The following is a 22,867-nucleotide window of genomic DNA, read 5'->3' on the forward strand; positions in this document are numbered from 1 at the left end:
AGAACTTGGTCGTTTACTGTTTTAGATGTGCTACCATAAATGGTAGTGTCATCAGCATAAATGTCTACAAATGATGTAAGGATGTAATTTGGAAGATCATTAATGTAGATCAGGAAAAGAGTTGGGCTCAGGATGGACCCTTGAGGGACTCCAGCATTAATACTGTGAGCTTCTGATTTTTGCCCCTCAACTACTACTCTTATGAACCTATCAGAAAGAAATGATTTAATAATTGAGAAGACATTTCCAGCTATACCATAGCTAGAGATCTTGTGAAGTAAACCTTCATGCCATAGTCTATCAAAGGCCTTAGATATGTCAAGAGCAATTGCCCTAGAAAGGTTGCCTTCGTCGAGAGATTTGCTAATCCTATGAGATATAACTGTAAGCAGATCTGCTGTAGATCTAGCAGAACGGAAACCATATTGAGTGTCACTAAGAAGGTTATTTTTGTTGAGATGGTTGATTACTTCTGTATTTAACACAGATTCCAGCAACTTACTAATGATGCACAGGAGACTTATTGGCCTGTAATGAAAGGGGGATGAGCGATCACCTGAATTCTTAAATACAGGGCATACTGATGAGATTTTCCAGGGTGATGGGAAGCTATTCTCCTTAAGACAACGTTTAAACAGTTTTCCCTTACACTTTTTTTGTTAATATTTGTTTATCTGTTCAATAAATTCCCTTTTTCTCTTAAACTTTTTTAGTTTTTTTTTTCAATATATGTTGTGTCTACCCCTAGACATTTATCTTGCACGTAACAATCTGTAAACCAAAAAATTGTCAGAATAGTTTATTAGAGACTTCTGTGCACAAACACACAAAAGGTTATATATACATATACACATATATAAGTCTGGGTAGGTTTATCCATTAAAGTGTTAAATGTAACACGTCTCTTATTTGATTTTCATATATATATATATATATATATATATATATATATATATATATATATATATATATATATATATATATAGGGTGGCCCACTTAAAAAATAGCCCGATCTCTCTAATCTTTCTTTAAGCAATTTTTTTTTCATTTTAAGCGGCCTACTTAAAAGTAGGCCGATCTGATTTTTCTCTTAACAACCAACTGACACCACAAGACAAAATGCAATTCTTTTTCCAACAAGATGGCGCTACATGTCACACGTCTCACAGATCACCAACACGAGTTCATGACATGTTTACAGAAGAGAGAACAATAAGCAAAGGGTTATGGTCACCACATTTCCCAGACTTGTCATCAGGTGATTTTTATCTTTGAGCGACTTTAAAACAAAAAGTTTATGCAAATAATCCTCACAATCTAGACCAACTAAAGGATAACATTACCAACGCTATCAGGAATATCACCAGAGCAGATCTACAGACAGTATCTGCAAACGTTGTTAAACGTGCACAGAAATGCATAGATGTCAACGGGGGAGCACTTCCAGCATCTTTTATAACACCACAGATAATTTAAACAATAAAAGAATGTTCCTCCTCTCTTCGTTTTCTGGGTTACTTTTAAGTGGGCCATCCTGTATATATTCAATAATAATAAAAAAAAAAACATTAAAAACAAAATTTGGAGTAAAAAATAAAAATAAATTCAAGCAGAAAAGAGGATATGACTGGGAAAAAATAGGTGCAGAGAATATTAACCAATGAGAATAGGTTGTCCAAATACGCAGCAAGGACAAACAAATTTGTTATTGTTGGGTCATATAAAAAACAAGGATGCAGAGGGGGGTTGGCCAATAGTAAGATCTATTGAAATAAAATTGTTTTTACTGATTACAAAAAAACACTGAAGAAAAAATTATATTCTTTCTATTCTTCCATAAAGAACTTTAAAGCTTGTCAATATTGAATGTAAAAGATAAAAACAATTTTGTGTAGACCAAAATAAAGGTCAATTATGAAGACAGGTTCTTGATTGTTGAATAGTGAGGAAATAAAAAGAATTATTTAAACAATGCAATAACAATATGATGACATATCACATGGAATTCATTTTTTTTTTTCTAAGGATGGGACATCCTACTGGATACCCAACATTCACCCGCTATTTTAGAGACTAACTGAAAAACCTATTTAAGATTCTAACTGTCCTTTTCAATGCAATTGTTTGTATTACTCTTGCACTTGGTTCACTGGGTATATTTTCGCAGTTGCTCATATAATTACTGAAATGATGGAGATCTGCCTAAAATTCCAGCTTCTTTTCATGCCATACATAATACCTTGGTATTTATCTTCTTACTCTCGGCTTTATTTAAGCCAGTATTATTAGGAACACCGACTTCTATTAGGGTTGCTATATTATTATTCTTGTTCCTTATCACTGTAAACAGTTCACACCTTTATCCTTGTCAAAGATTATTTGATCAAGATGAGCATCAAGATATTTCTTCATCCTCATCCTTCCTTTAAACCTTGTTCCCTGTGACTTTTGGTTATTCCCTAAGCTCAAGGAAAACCTTAGAGGCTGTCGTTATAAGACAATTAAGGAGATGAAAGAGGCTGTGATAAGGGTCATTGACAAACTCACACAAGAGGACTTCCATGGAGCCTTCCGTAAGTTGTTGGAATGGTACAAGTGCATTACAGCCAGAGGAGATTACTCTGAAGTGCACTAGAGTTTCATGTGTGTACGATCAATAAAAGTGGTTACATTTCCAACCCGTTTCCCTGACCAGCAAGAACAACACGCATCACTTCTAGATCTGTTTCTGACTACAGTTCCCGAGAATTGCATAACAAATGCTGACAGCCCACTCGGGAACGCTGACCATGCAGTGATAATGGTAGAAATCGCCCTAAATTCTAGACCCAAAACTGAAGAGCCAGTGCTCAAAACAACGAGATATTATAAAAAGGCTGACTGAGAAGCCATCAGAGATCTTATCAGAGATGCCCCATGGGGAAATATTTTTTCTCTTCCTGCTGAACAGTGCGCAAATGAGACCACTGAATGGTTCAAAACAGCAATTGAAGCACATGTTCCCATGCGGAAATTTTATAGCAAGCCCCACTCTCCCGAATGGTTTACTTCGACTTGTGCAACTGCCATTGCTCAAAGGCAGCATGCATACCGCAGATTTAACCGACATAAGTCCAGTTCAAACAAACAGAAGTATATAGAAGCTAGAAGTAACGTTAAGAAAGAAATAGCGACAGCTAAGAGAGAATTTACTAAAACCACTAAAAAACGCATCGAAGCACAAAAATTAGGAAATCGTGACTTCTGGAAAATCTACAACAGTGTAGTAAATAATGGGCAATCAACAATTCCCCACTAACCAACAATCACGAAGTTGTTTGCTCAGCAACCAACAAGCCAGCCGGTTTGCCTCAAACTCCACACTGGACCCTTCCAACCACCCCCTGCCTGACTTTCCTTTGCGGACAGACGCCACGCTAGACGATCTAAAAATCACCCCTGCTCAGGTACATGCTATCATAAAAAACCTTGACACTTCAAAAGCATGTGGACCTGATCTCATCCCAGCTGTGCTATTAAAAAAGTGCTCAGCCGAAGTAGCCCCAGTTCTCTCCAAACTCTACAACAAATACCTTAATAAATCATGCTTTCCGGGCTGTTGGAAAACTGCTTCTGTGGTACCAGTATTCAAGAATTCTGACGAAAGAACTGACCCATCAAATTATCGCCCCATTAGCCTCCTCCCACTTTTCGCCAAAATATCTGAGACTATAATTAACCATGCTCTAGTCCGGCACCTTACAGATGCTAAACTTCTGACTGACAAACAATATGGATTTAGACAAGCCCGTTCCACAGCTGACATCCTCACTGTAATCTCTGAACGTATATACCATTCACTGGACAAAGCGGGGGAGGGCAGAGCAGTAGCTCTAGATATATCTAAGGCTTTTGACAAGGTATGTCATGAGGGTCTCCTCAGGAAAATTAAATCATTTGGTATCACTGATATCATACTTAACATAATTAAATCCTTCTTAGATAAGAGAAAAATCCAGGTTGTCCTCGATGGTCATACATCTAAATAGTGTGATATAAATGCGGGAGTGCCTCAGGGGTCTATCCTTGGGCCTCTATTGTTCCTAATATTTATTAATGACCTCCCAGACAAAACTGCCTCTGAGATGGGTATATATGCTGATGACACTATGCTCTATAATAGGCATGGCAGGAAAACAAATGAAAACATAACTAAAGAAATGGCAAAAACACGAGAGGATGACCTCCAATCTGTAGTAGAATGGGGACATAAATGGATGGTCACATTCAATGCTGCCAAGACTAAACTGGTTTCCTTCAATAATTACAAGAAACCTTCTCTGCCACCAATAGCAATGGCCAGTGACTCCCTGTCTGAGAGTACATTTTTCAAACTGCTTGGTCTAACGTTCACAGGAAACATGAGTTGGAACAATTATATTGAAAACATTGCCAGGGCCGCTGCGAAAAAGGTAGGCTCTCTCTACCGTGCTAGAAAACTACTGACACTTGAAAGTATCCTGTACCTCTATAAGGCCACCATTCGCCCATGTATGGAGTATTGTTGTCACATTTGGGCTGGTGCATCTGCTGCTAGTCTCTCGCTCCTAGACAAGGTTCAAAAGAGAGTCGCCAATCTGATAGGCCCTGAACTGGCATCTAAGCTTCAACCTCTGTCCCATCGACGAAACGTTGCATCCCTCAGTCTGTTCTACAAGTATTTTAATGGTGAATGCTCTGACGAACTGCAGACACTTGTGCCCCCACGACGTAGACACCCTCAACAAACCCGACAGGCAGCTAAATCCCACCCCCACACAGTAGAGATCCCTAGATGTAAAAGATCTTTCTACTCCAGTAGTTTCTTCCCCAGAAGTGCTAGACTCTGGAATTCCATTCCAGGTCCCTGCTTCCCTAACTGTACTGACATGCAGAAGTTCAAGTGTAACGTGAACGGACATCTTGCTGCCCAAATCCCAACATAGTGCCCCAGTAGTTGCTGCCCCTGATAGTAGCCCCTTACACCAAAGTGGCCATGTGCCTTGTTTGGAGTGAAAATGTAATAAAAAAAATTTAAAAAAAAATAAATAAATAAAATATAAAAAAAAAGTGCCAGTATGAAAAAAGTCTGAAAACTTATTGAAGGCTTGTGTGCGTTTGTGTGTATATATATATATATATGTGTGTGTGTGTACACCTCATTTAATCACATAAATTAATATACAAAGGTATAATGTTATGCATAAATCTTCAGTATTTACTTAAACAGTGCTCAATACATAGGTAGAGCCAGATAGAAAGTTATGAAAATATATATGGCAATTAAGCTACACAGAAGCCTGACGAATTCTCATGAGAATGAAACGCGGAATATTCTGTGTAGCTTCATTGCCATATATATTTTTGGGTTTGTATTACTGTACACATAGATTCGAAAAAGTTGTCAAAAAACAAATATATAACAAATAAATGTTATCAAAGGCAAGATAAGTTACTTTTCTACCAAACTGGATATATTTTTTGTGTTTTTTATTTAATGTAACATGTTTATTCAGCTGGAAAAACATGCAGTGTTTACCGATGTATTGGAAAATTCAAAATGGCTCCCGACTCTCTCTCTTTAACACGGTAAGTTTGAGAAAAGGTGTTATAAATAATAAACTAGACAAAATACTATTAAAAAATACCGGATATATGTCAACTTATGTCACGGTAATATATATTGAGCGAATTTCTAACAGTATTTTGTCTAGTTTATTATTTATAACACCTTTTCCCGAACTTATCGTGTTAAAGAGAAAGTCGGGCGCCATTTTGAATTTTCCAATACATCGGTAAACACTGTATGCTTTTCGAACCGAATAAACATGTTACAATGAATAAAAACACAAAAAATATATCCAGTTTGGTAGAAAAGTAACTTATCTTGCCTTTGATAACATTTATTTGTTATATATTTGTTTTTTGACAACTTTTTCGAATCTATGTGTACAGTAATACAAACCCATATTTTCATAACTTACTATATATGTGTGTGTGTGATAAGTAGTTATATGTAGTAAGATTGTGCATCTGAAAACAAGAATTGTTTAAAACTCCAAAAATTCATACTAAAATTGTCCACAACGACGCATAGCATAACAGATAAACTACAAAATAGAATTCTGTTCTAAGTGACACTCTTATGAAAGTTAAAGGTTCAATTCTCACTGCAGGCGATACCTGGTCATGGCTGACGAAATGAGAGCATGCTATTCTAATGGATTAAATAAAGGGTTCCGTTTGAAATTTTGTACAGATTCTCAAGATGAGAACAGTAGTTTGAATAATCCAAATTATGGCAGATATCAAAAATTCACCGATTATTGCAGACATAGATCATGACATTTTGATACCATTTACATTAACTGTTTCAAAGCCACTTTCAAAAGATAAACATTTTATACTAACCATGTAAGACAGTTTTAGTAATTTGATTGCTATACCATGTGTTAAGATTTTGTATTTGATGATGGAGGCCTTTTATTAGCAATACCAGAAATCATAATTTTCAGTGCTGGACAAGAACCACACTGCTATTTAATTTGACACTCAGTCTTTAAATCAGTAATAAGTACATTTCTCCTACTTTCATCAAAATAAAACTTATATAACTTGATTCACAATAAAATTTACTTTCAAATGGTATTTTAATATTTTTGTTGTGATTTGTATATTCAAAGAAATCGCTATTTAAATCTGATTATTAATGACGAAATATGGTAGCATAGCATGCCCGCTGGTGGTAGATCACGTTTTGCAAATAAGTGGTCGGGGTGTGTTCACATAAATACTCGAAGTGGAAGTTATACCCGTCGATGATGTTTCTAGTTTTTTTAGCTAGAAAAGAAAATTTGAACACAACACGTACGTCTTTCCAATCAAAAGTTAGAATATCTCAAAGTTGATGCTTTGTAGTACAAAGATAAAGATAGAAACTGTGTTCAAACGCTATTTATAGGGAATATATTAATTTCTTTTTTTTTAAATTGTGAAAAGAATTGGATAAAAACTTATGTACAAATCGATATAAAGTGACAAACGCATATAAATATGAGAATTGTTGTGTGTCGTGACGTGCACAAATAAAAATCTGTAAACAAAGTGTTCGTCAACTAACTTACGAACATAAAGTATTCATTTTATTTTTGTTATTATTAAGAAAACAAGTTTTTAATTATAGACAGGAAAAGAATATTTTTTTTCAAAAAGAATAACCGACAATGAACATTGTTTTTTTTTTTTGTTTTTTTGTTCTTGGTTTTTGAGTCACAAATAAAACATCTCAAAGTTAACACTTTGTAGTACAAAGTAAGAATAGAAACTATTTAATAGCAAATATATTAATTTCTTTTGTCCTAAAATTTGAAAAGAATTAGATAAAATTTTTTATGCATTAGTCGATATAAATAATGACAAACGCATATAAATAGGTGTATCAGAATTTTTGTGGAATTTTTGACTCCCCTAACAGAAAACTGCAAATAAAATATAAAAAACTCGTAATCTCTTCTAAAAGTGGGTTGTTTATTTTCTTTATGGAATATACTTCCAAAATAAACTATTAAATTTGTTTAAAAAATAATATTTCTATTATTTTTTAAAAAACAGTGTTTACAAAGTGCCAGCACGCGTTCATGCAGCCATGTTTTTTTACGTAATGAAATCAATTGAATTTTACGAGTTTATTTTTTTTTCAATTTTTAAACTTAAAAAATCTACCAAAATTTTTCTATTGGTTAAATTTTTACGATATTTTCAGGGTCACTGTGAAATTTTATGCTCTTTCAAATAAACCGAATATAATATTTTAGTCAAACGGTTTTTTTTTAAATCCCCAGTCCATTTTGAAATGTCTAAAAAGTAAATAATTAATGCACCAAAGTTTTATATATCACAAATTGAAGATAAAGATCAATAAATAATATATTCAAATTTAAAACAAAAAAGTATTTTTTGGAAATTTACCTGTAAAGTCCAAAGTGTAAAACTTTTTTTTTTAAAAACCACGTTTTCTTTTTTTTTTTTTTTTTTTTAAGTGCTTGTTAATAATTTCTTTGAATCGTGTCACAGTGTGGCCATCTTGGATTTCCTGGTAACCATTTTGAATTTTTCACAGTGTAATGATGACTAGGGCTATAACAGAATATTCTTTTCATTGTTTTGACTCTCGAGTATATATCCGGCACAATTAGACACAGTTAATCAACTGAGAACCACATCACTCTATATAAAAGCATATAAGATATCAACGGATACACACTCGAGAGTCAAAACAATGAAAAGAATATGCTGTTGTCCTAGCCCTAATGATACAAATCATAATGTCCATCAGAATAATATTTTGCATGATGATAAAGCCTTACCTCCCGTTTTTTTAACTGTTTTTTTATTATGCTTCTACTTAAAACTGCTAAAATGAAACTTTAGTATGCTAATCAGTTTAATGTACTTGAAAACAGAATTCTGATTTGTACAAAATTTCCTTTAATTTGATATACTACAAACCATATTTTGTTAATAATTTCTTTGAATTGTGTTGTGGTGGCCACTTTGGATTTCCCGGTGGCCATCTTGGATTTTTTATGTGATAATGACAAATGATAATGTTCATCAGAATAATACATCCTATGGTGATAAATAAAGTCTTAACATTTTTCTTAACTGTTTTTATGGTGTTTCTATTTAAAACCGTTAAAATTAAACTGAAATATGTTAATTAGTATGCTAATTAGTCCATAAGTTACCAAGTGAGATGGTCGTAAATAACGCCAACTGAACCTTTGTGGTATTATGATATGTTCAAAATTTCATCATAATATCTTAAAAAGGTCAGAAGGTACAGCTTTTCAAAGTCACAAGCTTATATGCATTTAAATAGGACTGACTCAAGACAAAATATCAAGTGAACAATACATTTTTTGATACTTTGAATAGTCATAACTTCAGTTCTAATGGGCCGATTTTAAAAAACTAAAGATAATATTTCTTTGTTTTTTTTATGCTCTTTTCAATAATGCTTGATTTGAGTTTATTTGATCTAAAGAAAAAAATGGTGTGGAATTGCTACTTTTATCTTCTTGCAACATCGTGAGGTACTTTGCATATTATAATCGAATCGTAAAACCAACTTTACAAGTGAAACAAAGAAATTTCTATGAATTGAGATCCAGGTCACAATAATTACATTTATCTTAGTAGCCGCAAAGATTAGGAAACATTAAAAAATGCCTTACATATGGTATTCACTTTTTTGTTTTACTAAGGTATCACTACTAATTATGGCTCAGAGGCCACTCGAGGATAAGGGTTAAATGAGAGTCGGGTGAATGACAAGACAACACCATGCTAATTGGCAATAATGGTGGTGTCTGGGTAGAATTTTATTATTTACAAGAGCAGCTCAACATTGGACTTGAAAACGACCATGTTGTAGCCAGCTGGGAAACAGCCTTATGGTATTGTGTCCCACAGATGGACAGTTTTAGGAAAGAAACTAAGAAAGTAGTCGGTTTTCGACTATAGCATTGGAATTGGTTAGCCATATTGTGAGAGTTGGATTGGGATTATTGAAAGTAGTTTAGTATTTTCTCAGGAGGAAAAAAGTATGTTTACCTGTTCAGAGCAATAATTATTATTATTAGGTGAACCATTCCATGTCACGTGTGTTACAGTTTGGAAGGGTTTTCAGCAAAAACATTTATTTAAAATCGCTTTCATAATAATTTATTCTCTTGGCTTGTTTAGTCTTAAGACATTACTCTTTCATGTAGTACATAAAAAAAAACATACCTATGACTATTTTTTTTAATAACAGTCTTGTTTCTAACGTCATGTTCATTACATTCAGAAGGATATTTTAAACATTGCTAAACAATGCATAAACTCTGTGAATTGTGCCTTTATTTTTTTATAAAAATGTTTTTTTTCTAAATTTTTATATTCTTCTAATTATTACAATAGTCTTAGTAAATTTTTATTCATTGAAACCCCGAGAATCAAGGTATTTGTTGTCACGCGTGTTACACCATAGCGTCACACGCATTACCCATGCAAAATCTCATTGATTTCCAAAGTTCCGTGAAGTGGGAAAATACTCAAATTTGGCAACCAATCAGAATAAAGAATTTTCTTAAACCTTAGTTTTTGTCCTAAGCGAATTGGTCATTTGGTTTGGACCGTACAGTCTCTTAAAGTTCAGGCTTTATAGCATAAACAATTTTCATTGAAAAGATTTCAAACATGCACAGGTTAATGTAAAAACCTTTATTTTTTCATGTATGTATTATAAAAATATATCAAGTAGTTTTTTTTTAACTCTTTGAACGCACACATATAAGAATTTTGGAGTAGAAATTTTTCAGACTGTTTATTTTTCAAGCAGCAGCAAGCACCAATAATCCACATTAGTGACTTAGTGTAAAAAAAAATCGACAAGGCCAGCTTAGTTTTCCATATGGTTGATAAAGAAATTTATTTTCTCAACCTTTGAATATTTTAACTTGTGATGAAAAGAAAAATTAAATACTTTAATTTTTTTTTTTTTTCTTCAATTTATGTTTAACATTTAGACAAGGACCTATTTAAAATAAAAACATTTCATATCAACAGAGCTGAAAACTACTGGTTACCAAATGCTGCAGTTTGAAATTATAGGCAAATAAAACAATTTATTTCTTTTGTTATAAAATTTGAAATGCATTGATTAAGTACTTTTCAAGCAAGTGTCACTTCTCTACTCTATCATGTAAACGCATAACAAAATGTCTGTTTACAAAGTGGTTTAGAGCAATGAATTACACATTTAAAAAATTTTATTTTTAATTATTTAGAAAACATTACAAGAGTGTGATTATAAAAAGAAAATGTATATTGGCTATTGCATACCTTTTGAATGAAGTTTCTATCTTGATTTATTTTTGTACTAGAAAACCTCAACTTTATGATGTGCTAACATTTGAATGAAAAGTTACTTGTTTTGTTCAAATTTCATGGTTTTATATATATATATATATATATATATATATATATATATATATATATAGTAAATTTAGAAAATATGCGACATATAAATATATATATAAATATATATATATAGTAAATTTAGAAAATATATGACTATATATATATATATTAGTGGAAATGATAATTAATAAAAACTGAAGAAAATGCTCAATACTGTTGTAGAGCAAATATGCGTTTTATTTTTTATTACCGTATCTTTCTGTTAAGTTACATTATTGTTTCAGCTACCCGGCCGTTTTTTTGGCCGTCTGTAGCTTCCTCAGACTTTTACAGAAATGTTCGTTATTATTATCCCATAATAACGAAAATTTCTGTAAAAGTCTGAGGAAACTACAGACGGCCAAAAAAACGGCCGGGTAGCTGAAACAATAATGTAACTTAACAGAAAGATACGGTAATAAAAAATAAAACGCATATATATATATATGTTCAGTAATGTCCTATTTTAGCGTGGAATTTTTTTTTTTTAAATGTTCAATTAGAACAAAAGAATCTAATAGAAAGTTTATTTCCTAATGAAGTTTTATCAATTATAGATACTGATATAATAATAATGGCAAGCAATCTACGAAAGATTAATGAAAGCAACAGCTTCTCGAACCAAAGGTTCTCAAGTCCTTCGCCACCCTTATTCAAGGCACGCCTCCATGCTGGTCTATCTTCGGCTAGCTCCTCCCACACATTCACATCAATGCCAAGAGCGATCAGATCTCGTTTGGCCACATCTTTAAAGCGTGGTCAAACGGGATCAGTTACTGATATAGAAGTATCAGTAATGAAGTATTCCAGAAAAGGCCAGAAAAAGCCGATATAATTGCATACCGGTCCGAGAATGTGATCGGAAAACTGAGTCCACCAGTTCCACTAGGAATGGTAGATATTGGAAGAAACCAGGATATGTTTCATTATTTTCAACCTAAAATTTCTCAATAAATAAATCTTTTATAGCATTGTATGAGTATGTTATTTATGTTTAAATTCATTGATTATTGAAGATTTTGAAGTGATATTTTGGCATGTAACGTCACGTGTGTTACACAAATTCAAAGTGTTCTTTCAATAAGAAAAAATAGCTACATTCTTTTTTTTTTTTTTGCTATTATTTTGTTTGCAGTAATATACTAGCTTATAACCAGAAAGGATTTTTTTTCCTCAAGGGTTTTATTGAAGAATGAGAAAAAAGTCGATTAAGCGTCATGTGTGTTACATGGACATAGGGCTAACTTTACGAAAATAGCTTCCATACATTCATATCTGATCTACCTCTGCTTTCATTGTTTAAAAAGGATGTATCCTCTATAGTATCAGACCTGACCGAATGGTTAATTGTAGACATAGATCGATTTATACCATCCAAAAAAATTCCAACAAAAACCTAACAGCCAACCATGGTTCTCCCCAGAATGTGCTGCTGCCATTGCACACAGAAATCACTTTTTCCATAGCTACCAACATAATAAATGTACTGAGACTAAAGCTGCCTTCAGGACTGCCAGCAACCACTGTAAAAGAGTAATAAAAAATGCAAGAGAGCTATATGCTCAGTCCGTGAAATCCGAAGTAGCTGAGCAGCGGCTTGGTTCCCACCAGTTTTGCCAAATAGCAAACAAGATCATGAACAGATGCGTGCGTTCTATCCCAACCATCATCAATGGACCTGAGGTCATCTCATAAGCATCATACAAAGCCAAAATATTTACCAAGAACTTTGAAGCTAATTCTACCCTCTGCGACGAAGGGCATCAACTCCCCGTATTTCCTCCTACAACAGACAACACACTATCCAACATACAAATATCTGTGCACGAGGTTACCAAACTAATCAAGAACCTTGATTCCAGTAAAGCAACTGGCTCAGACGGCATTCCAATTATAGTATTGAAAAAGCTTCGACCAGAACTTGCCCCCATACTTACAAAACTGTTTAAGTGTTGCCTTAAGGAGAAGTGCTTTCCAACACTCTGGAAAACCTCATCAGTATGCCCTGTATTTAAGAACTCAGGTGATAAGTCATCTCCCTCTCATTACAGCCCAATGAGTCTATTGTGTGTCATGAGTAAGTTGCTGAAATCCATATTAAATAAAGTAGTCAACCACCTCAGCAGAAATAACCTTCTTAGTGACATGCAATATGTTTTCCGTTCTACTAGATCTACAGCTGATGTGCTAACAGTTATATCCCATAGGATTAGTGAATCTCTCGATAAAGGCTTCCTTTCTAGGGCAATTGCTCTTGACATATCAAAGGCCTTCGATAAGGTTTGGCATAAGGGCCTACTCCACAAGATTTCCAGCTACGGTATAACTGGAAATGTTTTCTCAATAATTAAATCATTTCTCTCTGATAGGTTCATAAGAGTAGTGGTTGATGGGCAGCAATCACAGGCCTGCAGTATTAATGCTGGAGTCCCTCAGAGGGTCCATCCTGGGCCCAACTCTCTTCCTGATCTACATCAATGATCTCCCAAAACACATACTTAAATCATTCGTTGTCATCTATGCTGATGACACGACCATCTATGGCAACATATCAAAGGCCGTAAATGACAAAGCTCTCTCTGATTCCCTCTCCTCTGATCTTGAACACATGGTTCAGAGGGGGAAGAGATGGCTGGTTATCTTTAATGCATCTAAAACCAAGCTCCTAATTTACATCATCAACGCTCTGTTCCTCATCTAGCATCAATTGAAATGGATGGTTCTCGTCTTGGGGAGGCTTCATGTTTTGATAAGCTCTTGGGTTTGACCTTTACTCCTGATCTGAAATGGAACACGTATATTAAGTCCGTTGCCCGGGCTGCTGGGAAAATGGTGGGGTCCTTCTACCGCTCCAGAAGATATCTCACTACTGATGCAATTCTTTATCTCTATAAAAGCCAAGTACGTCCAAAGATGGAGTACTGCTGCTACATCTGGGCTGGAGCTTCAAAAAAACAGTCTATCCTGCCTTGACAAAGTACAAAATAAACTTTGTGGCTTAGTGGGGGATGCTCTCTTCTCTTCCCTGCAACCTCTCTCCCACAGAAGAGACATTGCGAGCCTGTCTTCGTTTTATCGTTATTTCCATGGCAAGTGCTCGTCCAAGCTTCAATCTCTGGTCCCCCCTCACCAATCTTTCATGATAAACACCCGTCTAGCTAAAACCACTGTCAGTAATTTCCTCCACTCTTTATCTGTGTCTAAATCAAAACATAGATTCCATGAACATAGCTTTTTTCTGAGAAGTGCACGCCTGTGGAATTCTCTTCCATTTGCCTGTTTCCCACCTCACTACAACTTGGACGTCTTCAAGTCCAACATAAACAAATTCCTGATTAATCGCCCCCTTAAGTAAGACACTTTATCAAATCTCCAATACCAACTATTACTACGATATTATCCCATTGATTTTTGTACACAAAATAACCCTTATCCCCGAGTGGCTTCCAGGCCTTGATAAGTGGTGATCTCCATGTAAAAAAAAAAATTTAATGCAAAAATGATTAACAACAGAAACTCAGAGCCTCAATTATTTTGAAATCTATATATGTCCCAATCATGAAAAATATAATTAAACATAATTCTATGTTATTTATTAGTAAAAATGAATGCCTGAAAAATAGGCAATTCTTTAATTTTCTGACTTCAATAAATAGCCGATGTTTATAGCCTCGGCACAGACAAAACAGAAAAGATCAAAAGTGAAATTTTTAATAGTTTAGGGTATTGTCTTTCAGAAAAAACATAACAATGTTAGAAAATATTGAATTTAAAATAGCGCGGATCACTCTCTGCATTACCAATGTTTTTGAATGCAGGCACAACCCATTACAGCAGAAAAGTACTGTCAACAAATGGATAAAATGCATCAGAAACTTCAACAACAACACCCAGCATTAGTCAACAGAAAAGACCCAATTCTCCTCCAGAACAATGCCTAACCACACGTTGCTAAACCGACTCTGCAAAATTTGAAAGAATTGGGCTACAAAACTGTTTCATCTGCCATATTCTCAAAAGCTCTCACCTACTGACTACCACTTTTTCAAGCATCTTGACAATTTTCTGCATGAGAAATACTTAAAAAATTTAAGCAATATCAAAAATGCCTTCAGCCATCAGAACACATGATTTATGTTACTGACATAAATACACTTGTTTTGTGTTGGCAAAAGTGTGTTGATTCTGATGGTGTTTATTTTGATCAATAAATTTTTGTTTGAGCCGATATATGTTCATCTGAATTTAAAAACCACAAGAACTGTTTTGTCAACCTGATATTATTTCAGTAGCATTTACCCCAAGTGGCTTGAACTGGCTTTCTCCAAAGGAGGAAGTATTATGAAAATATTAACTTCACAAGCATTCCCCAGTCGTGCGTATATTCCAGTCAGTGGAGATGACAGCATTACATTTTTGCAGGGAGGTGTCAAAGTTCTAAATACAACACCAGGTGCTCCCAAATGGTCACCCATTTAGTACTGAGCAGGCTCAATGAATGCCACTTATTAAGCATGCAACAGAATCATCGTCACGTTTTATCATAACTGGTTGACACACAAACATGGGTTGGCCAGCATTGTCTACGGTCCACATTTCAAGCGTGCATCTCATGGTATATGGCATACAAATATACACTTGCAAGTTTGAATTATTTGGAGTTCTCTCCCTTGTTATTTCAGCTTGTTTTCAAGATGGCATCGCAATATCATCTCAGTTTATTAGGTACCTATAAAGTGCAGAATTAAACTCCTATACATAACGCCATGTAAATAATATAAGTTGAAAGTCATCATAACTTTTGGATCATTTCAAAGAAAAAGCCTAAAATTGTTTTCATTGTACAAAAATAATGTAAATGCCAAACCAAAAATCATGTTTATGCAATAAAACGATGCTCCTATATATAGTGGCCATTTTTAACGAGCAGATATGCATGTATTCAATAAATCTAGCAAAAAATCAACTAATGGTCAGCACTAAATTTAGACAAAAAAAAAAAAAATAATAATTTATTGGGTTTACAGTCATTCTTCTCGGATCATTCTACTTAATAAAATCTAATGAACTCAACTAGTCTGCAAATGAATTTCTTCACCACCATATGTTTATAAAAATCATAACAGAATTATGTTAATATGAGTAATAAAAACGCTTGTGCATTTTAACATTTCTTTGCTTTCATTTTAGGAGAGTTCCGTCTCGGACAAGGAAAGAGTTAACAAATGTGTCTCACTCCCCATGTTAAGAATGGCTTTCTAAATCTGCATGAAGATGTTAAAATGTACAAGTACTGCAATGAAAATAAACAAAAGCTTATATTGAAGATTTCAGCTTTAAGATAGCTGCCATTGAAACATTTTCTTAATTAAATTAGTTCTATAATTACTATGTTATATTATTATGGTCATTTGTTTTGTCATTAAATTATTTTAATTGAACCAAAGTGTTATGATTTTATAACTAATTTGGTTGATATGATGTTTTAATGGCAGGCATCTTAAAGCAGTAATCATAGCCATACAAAGTCTTTTGGCACCGATATAATTCTGGATTAACTACTCTTAAATAATCTATACACAATCACAACAAACTTGTTCTGTTCTTTAAAACTAAAGATTACTTGCTACGACGTGTCGAATCTAAAAAAAGCTGCGTAAAAAGACTTGTCTTAAGTTATGAGTCTTGTTTTCTTACGAAAAAGTCAATTAAAATTGTTGAATTAGTTGTCCTTGTCCTTTAAATTTGTTTTTTTAATCAATTAAATTAACCAGTATGTTATTAGCAAGGAAAAAATAAAATATTCAAAGTAAAAGATATACATATACTTTTTAGTTGTTTTATATGAGCATTTATATGTCACTACACATTCATGAACATGTTTCAGTCCACCAATTAGAAGTAACTAGATGCCTCTTCTGGCGATACTGCTTATACAAAAGTGGAGTACTTATATAAAACAACTAAAAAGTATATATTGCCCTACTTCGGTATTGAGCACTCTTGTATAAACCTTGTTAAAAATTAATTGCCGGTTCACCTCTGAAAAATATTAACCTGAGGAACAAGCAGTCCCCAGTTGCATATATATGTTGTGTGTGTAAATATATATATATATATATATATATATATATATATATATATATACATACACACACGCACGCGCACAGTGTAACCCTGATATAAGAGACATCAATATAAGAAAAACGGATATAAGAGAGACAGTGTGACTCGGAGATAAGAGAGGTTATGGACCGGAGAAGAGGTTTCTTATATTCGGGTTACACTGTATGTGCATATATACACACACGTAGGCAAGTGTGCTGGTACAGTGGTGTACACTGGTACATATATTTGTATACACATGTAAGAGGTGTGTGTCTGATATGTTATATGTTTTGATAGTTTTAAAAATAAACAATTCTTACCAAAACCAATTACAACCTATTTAGAACTGCGTGTCATTTTTGTTTCAATTCATAAAGATTATTTTAAAGCATAAATTAAAAAATTCAATAAATTTACAGGATTTTTCATTTCTAAGAATTGTGTAAATAAAAATTTAAAAAAATGAAATAATTCTTATGTATCCGGTTCCTAATAAATTCAAAATAGTGACTACTTTAGATGATCGAATTTAATATTTTAAAAAAATATATAAACTTATTCCATAAAAAATTGTCGGTATCTTTAAATAGATAAAAATATATAAACAGAAAAGGTTCAAATGTCGCATTAAGTAAAACAATAAATGTCCAGGTTGGTTTTAAACAATGTAAAAGAAAAAAAATCTTTAAATGAAAATAAAATCTCTCAAGTTCTTAATTTCTACAAAATATTAAACGATGGTACTTAGGAAGAATACGGGCCGTGCTAAAATAACGTTATTATTTAGAAAACCCTTCTTAACATTAAGAGAGAAGGGCGTTTTGTAACTATTCTGTACTTTCGCCTAACAATTTGATAAACAAAAGGAAAGGTAACAATTTAAATCCTTAGAAATATGACACGGTTCATATTCTGAATAAATACCAAAGTCTAAAAGTCCATATTTATTTGTCTCCCCACGACAACAGAGCTTGATTTTTAATGTTAAAAGAAAATCCAGCTCCCCTAAGTGGGGATATTCTTGATTAAGACAAAAATGTAATCTGCCTCAGTCTAGAAGGATTTCTTTAATTAAGCAAGAACAGAAAAGATATCAGAGCAGATGCTACAATTTGATCCTAGTCAAGAAGGCGTAAACATAAATAAGATTGAATTGGCGAAATTATAAACACACACAAAAAAAAAAAAGCACGCGGTCGGAGTGTGATTTTCGTAGAACTAAACTGGAAGAAAGTGAATTAATGGCTGGAAACGAAAATGAAGAATTAATAAATTTAGCTGACTGTGAAAAAGAAGTTGTTGATTGTCTCACCTGTGTTGTCTTTTTGTCTCCAAACGGATAGATACGGTCGGAAATGATGGAGAAAACTGACGCGTGGAAGTAGCTTCCTTCGTTTTCGATCACTTCCTTCCAAACAGCCGCTGTAACGGCGATTCTCATTGGTCCACGTCACGACAGTCTTGTCTGCATTAAACCACGTGACAACAACAGCTGCGAAAAATGGTAAACTTTAAATATTAGAATCGCTTCAATTTTTCTTTTAAAAAATCAATGCGCTAAGTGTAAGAATAATCAAATAACATTTACCACCTGATTATGCACCTCAAACAAATTAAATACATATTCAGTTAGTCTACGTAAATGTAGCTATTGAATGTGATTGACGAACACGGGTACCTGGCGTTGCCTGGGCATTGATAATAAAAACTAGAAGAGTCCTTATTTATTTGTTTCCCCACGAGGACAAAATCAGACACTCTAGATTAGGACAGAAATTTAAATTGCCTCAGTTTAAAAGGATTTCTGCCGACTGTCTAATAAGAAAAAAGAATTATATATTATTTTTTATAGGAATCCTTTTTGAAATGAGTAATTTGTATATTTACTTATTTGCGGACTTATCCTCATCTTCATAGTTGCTGCTGTTTCACAACGTTTTGGCCAACTCATCCTCTGGCCTTCTTCAGGTAGTTAACCGCAATGGGATAGGAATGCTGAGTCTCTTAACTGTATCCTCAGTAATTACTGCCTTCCATGGTTGCTGTTGTCTCACCACATTTTGGCCAACTAATTCTCTGGCCTGCTTTGGGTAGGATTGAAACCACTATCTTCAGACAATGCTCACCTGAAATTGTAGAGACTCAATGCCTCTATCCACTGCGTCACAAGCCTCAAAATAACGGTTTCAATCCTACCCAAAGCAGGCCAGAGGATTAGTTGGCCAAAATGTGGTGAGACAACAACAACCATGGAAGGCAATAATTACCGAGGATACAGTTAAGAGACTCAGCATTCTTATCTCGTTGCGGTTAACCACCAGAAGAAGGCCAGAGGAATAGTTGGCCAAAACATGGCGAAACAGCAATAACTATGAAAATATAAAAAAGAAGTAACAAAAACAAATAGATTACAAACCTGTAGTTTTCATGTTGCATTTACCAATTGTAAGATTTATTATCTATGCATCTGTTATTGTACCTTTTACTTAGCCAAGCAAGTGTAGTTTCCAATGTGGCCACCAATTTTAGTGGGATTTGCTTACAAACTTCAGATTCAAATGATAGCTTTTAAAAAATGAGGATTAGTAGAAATGTAAACTTAAGTTTGAAGATGGTTGCCAATCAGATTAGAATAAGCATTTTTTTTTCTATTATTAAATTTGCTTTTTCTGTCTGAAATTCGTGACCAAGTTCAAGTCTCATCGAAATTGGCGGCCATCTTGGAAACCGTGCTTCTTTTTTTTTTTTTTTTTTGTCACTTCACCGCAAACAAGGCACAGAGCCACTTAGCCTTGAGGGGTTATTATTTGTGACCAGATTTGGAGGGATACTATTTACAGAGTTGGGTAGCAAAATGTCTGTTTATATTACACTTGAATTTCTGCATGTCAGAACAGTCAGGGAAGCAGGGGTCTGGTAGCGAATTCCAAAGTCGAGCAGTCTGAGAGAAAAAGCTATTTGAGTAGAAGGCTTTACAGCATCTAGAGATTTCTACAGTGTAGGGGTGGGATTTTCCTGCTTGTCAGGTTTGTTGAGGGTATTGCTGTCGAGGGGGTATTAGTGCTTTGAGTTCATCAGAGCACTTGCCATTAAAATACTTGTAAAACAAGCACAAGGATGCCATGTTTTGGCGATGAAACAGAGGTTGGAGTTTAGTTGATAGTTCAGGACCTATTAAGTTGGTGACTTTTTTTTAACCCTGTCAAGGAGCAAGAAACTAGTGGCAAATGCAAGAGCCCTGATGTAGCAACAATACTCCATGTATGGGCAAACCGTGGCCTTGTAGAGATTCAGGATACTCTCAGGTAGCACGGTAAAGAAAGCCCACCTTCCTCACAGCAGTCTTGGCAATTGCTTCTATTTGTTCCAATTCATGTTATCTGTGAATGTTAATCCTAGGAGCTTGTGCGAGCCCTTTCTAGTCTCACACAAAAACACGCGTTCACATCTCAAGTCATTTTTCTTGTCATACACATACATGCACATAAACATACATGCACACGTACACACACGTAGATATATTCACATTCGCTTACATACACTCACATTCACGTGCATACACACACACCCTAATGTACACACATGTACGCACACATACGCACACACGTACGCACACATGAGCAACGTCACTTCCCCTTTGATGGAAATCCACACATGTGCAAAAGACCATCGGAAACAACTATAAAAGCAAGAGACCTGACCTGGTTTCCTTCATTTTTCGACTCAGCTCCCAAGCTGAGCGGTCAACGGACCATTCGCTCTCTTTTGGGGCGCGCGCGCCCGTGCGCCCGTGCGCTTCATGTCACCTGCTACTATGTGTGGAGGCAAGAGTCAACAGACAGTACGTACACCTTACACGCTTTCTATTTCCATGAACTGGATTGACTTTCTCTCTCTCTCTCTCTCTCTCCCGACAACAATAGACTTTCCCTCTCACCAGCTAACAGCGAGAGACACACGCCAAACTGGATTAACTTTCTCACTCTCTCTGTCTACAACAATAGACATTCCTTCTCACCAGTTAACAGCGAGAGACGCACGCCAAACTGAACACGTGCTGTACCCTTTTCTTTCATTTGTTTCTTCACAAAATAAATTCTAGTTCATTTACTTCAAATAAACGTGTTATTCATTTCTTCCTCAAAACAATTCATTTTTCCTATTTTGTATGACACGCTTGAGGGAAGTACGTTCAGACAGTGTATTATTAGCCATGGCAATCAGTGGTTGAGAAGGTTTTTTTGTAATTATTAAAGATTTTTCTTAGCAGTATTAAACATTACCAACAAGTTACGACCCCATTCCACTACAGACTGGAGGTCTCTCTCTCTAGAGTTTTAGCAATTCCCTTAGATATGTGTTCATTAGTTTTACTCTCGTGCCTATTATAGAGCATGGTGTCATCAGCAAATATCCCCATCTCAGAGAAAATTTTATCGGGGAGGTTATTTATGAATATCAGGAATAATAAAGGTCCAAGGATTGAACCCTTTGTGGTACATTTGCATTTATATCATGTTGTTTTGATGTTTTGACAACTTGGATTTTTCTATTACCTAAGAAGGATTTGCTTTTGCTCAGGTAAATAAAAGTGACAATAACAAATGCATAGATAATCATGTACAATCAGTAAATAAACATGAAAATTGTACTGATAAGTATATAAGTAAATTTTCTTGCGTTTGGTAGCAAGTTATTTTTGGTCTTATTTGTTTGTTTTTTTTTGGGGGGGGGAGGGGGGTCACTCCTTTTTTTACCATTATTAACTATACAACGCAATCGCCGGCTTTCTCCAGAAAAGATAGAGTGTAGTATCAGAACAGATACTATACTTTGCTCAATTGGTCCAGGACTTAAACATCTTCCTTTTAAACCCCTTTCCCCATCTCTCTCTCTCTCTCCTCTCTCTCTCTCTCTCTCTCTCTCTCTCTCTCTCTCTCTCTCTCTCTCTGGCAACTGAATTAATATAATAGACAGAAAGCAAGAAAAAATCATTAGTTGCTGACTCACTGTTTGACTTAATTTTTGGGGTGGAACAACATCCAGTAAGAATGGAAAAAAGTATTTTCTGACCTCCTAGGCATAATTTTTTTTTTTTTTTTTTGGGGGGGGTCTTTTTATGGAAATTGCTCCATACAAGGCATGAAGCCACTTGATGTAAGGAGCAGAGAAAAGATTAGACAATTCTGAAGAGCACATGCCATAATAGTATTTACAAAAGAGACTGAAACTAACAACTATGTTGTGGCAGAGCCGAAGGGTTACGATATCTTTTTTTGTTTTTTTTACGGTTTTTTTTTTATTTGGGAGGGTACCTTAACCCACTTGGGGTCATACAGTATACAATGATATCAGCTTTGTAGGTTTACTTTTGGTAGTTTTTTAGTTTTAGTTAAGGACACAAACAAACATGCACACAAACAAATATACACACAAACATACTCACAAACAAACATACACACACACAAACATACACACAAACATACTCACAAACAAACATATACACAAACATATGCACAAACAAATATACACACAAATAAATATACCCACACACAAACATATACACAAACACAGATGAAAATATGACTTTTATTTACCTCCTTTCCCGGATACAAAGTCAAGTGTGAGTTTGATGAAAGTGTGTACGTGAAACAAATTAGATTCAAACTTGGGACACCCACGTTTTGAGTCCGTGTCATTAACCAGTTAGCTATAATAGATCATTGATCATGAGAGC

At 34.5% G+C, this 22,867-nt stretch overlaps 1 protein-coding gene across 2 annotated transcripts in view; it reads right to left on the reverse strand.

The window, feature by feature from the left end:
* Nucleotides 1–18,640, reverse strand: part of LOC145292906 (nucleobindin-2-like) — a 274,197-nt gene extending 255,557 nt beyond the window's left edge. The window contains exon 1 of one of the 2 annotated variants that reach the window (XM_080139047.1): nt 18,443–18,640. The gene's annotated coding sequence lies outside the window, so the exon portion shown is untranslated. The remainder of the gene's footprint in view (nt 1–18,442) is intronic. The other variant, XM_080139046.1, reaches the window with a different exon arrangement.
* Between the last annotated feature and the right edge of the window lie 4,227 nt (nt 18,641–22,867).

This window comes from Euprymna scolopes, chromosome 14 (genome assembly GCF_053919585.1).
Source record: "Euprymna scolopes isolate OS-2025 chromosome 14, ASM5391958v1, whole genome shotgun sequence".
In the NCBI taxonomy this organism is placed as follows: Eukaryota; Metazoa; Mollusca; class Cephalopoda; order Sepiida; family Sepiolidae; genus Euprymna; species Euprymna scolopes.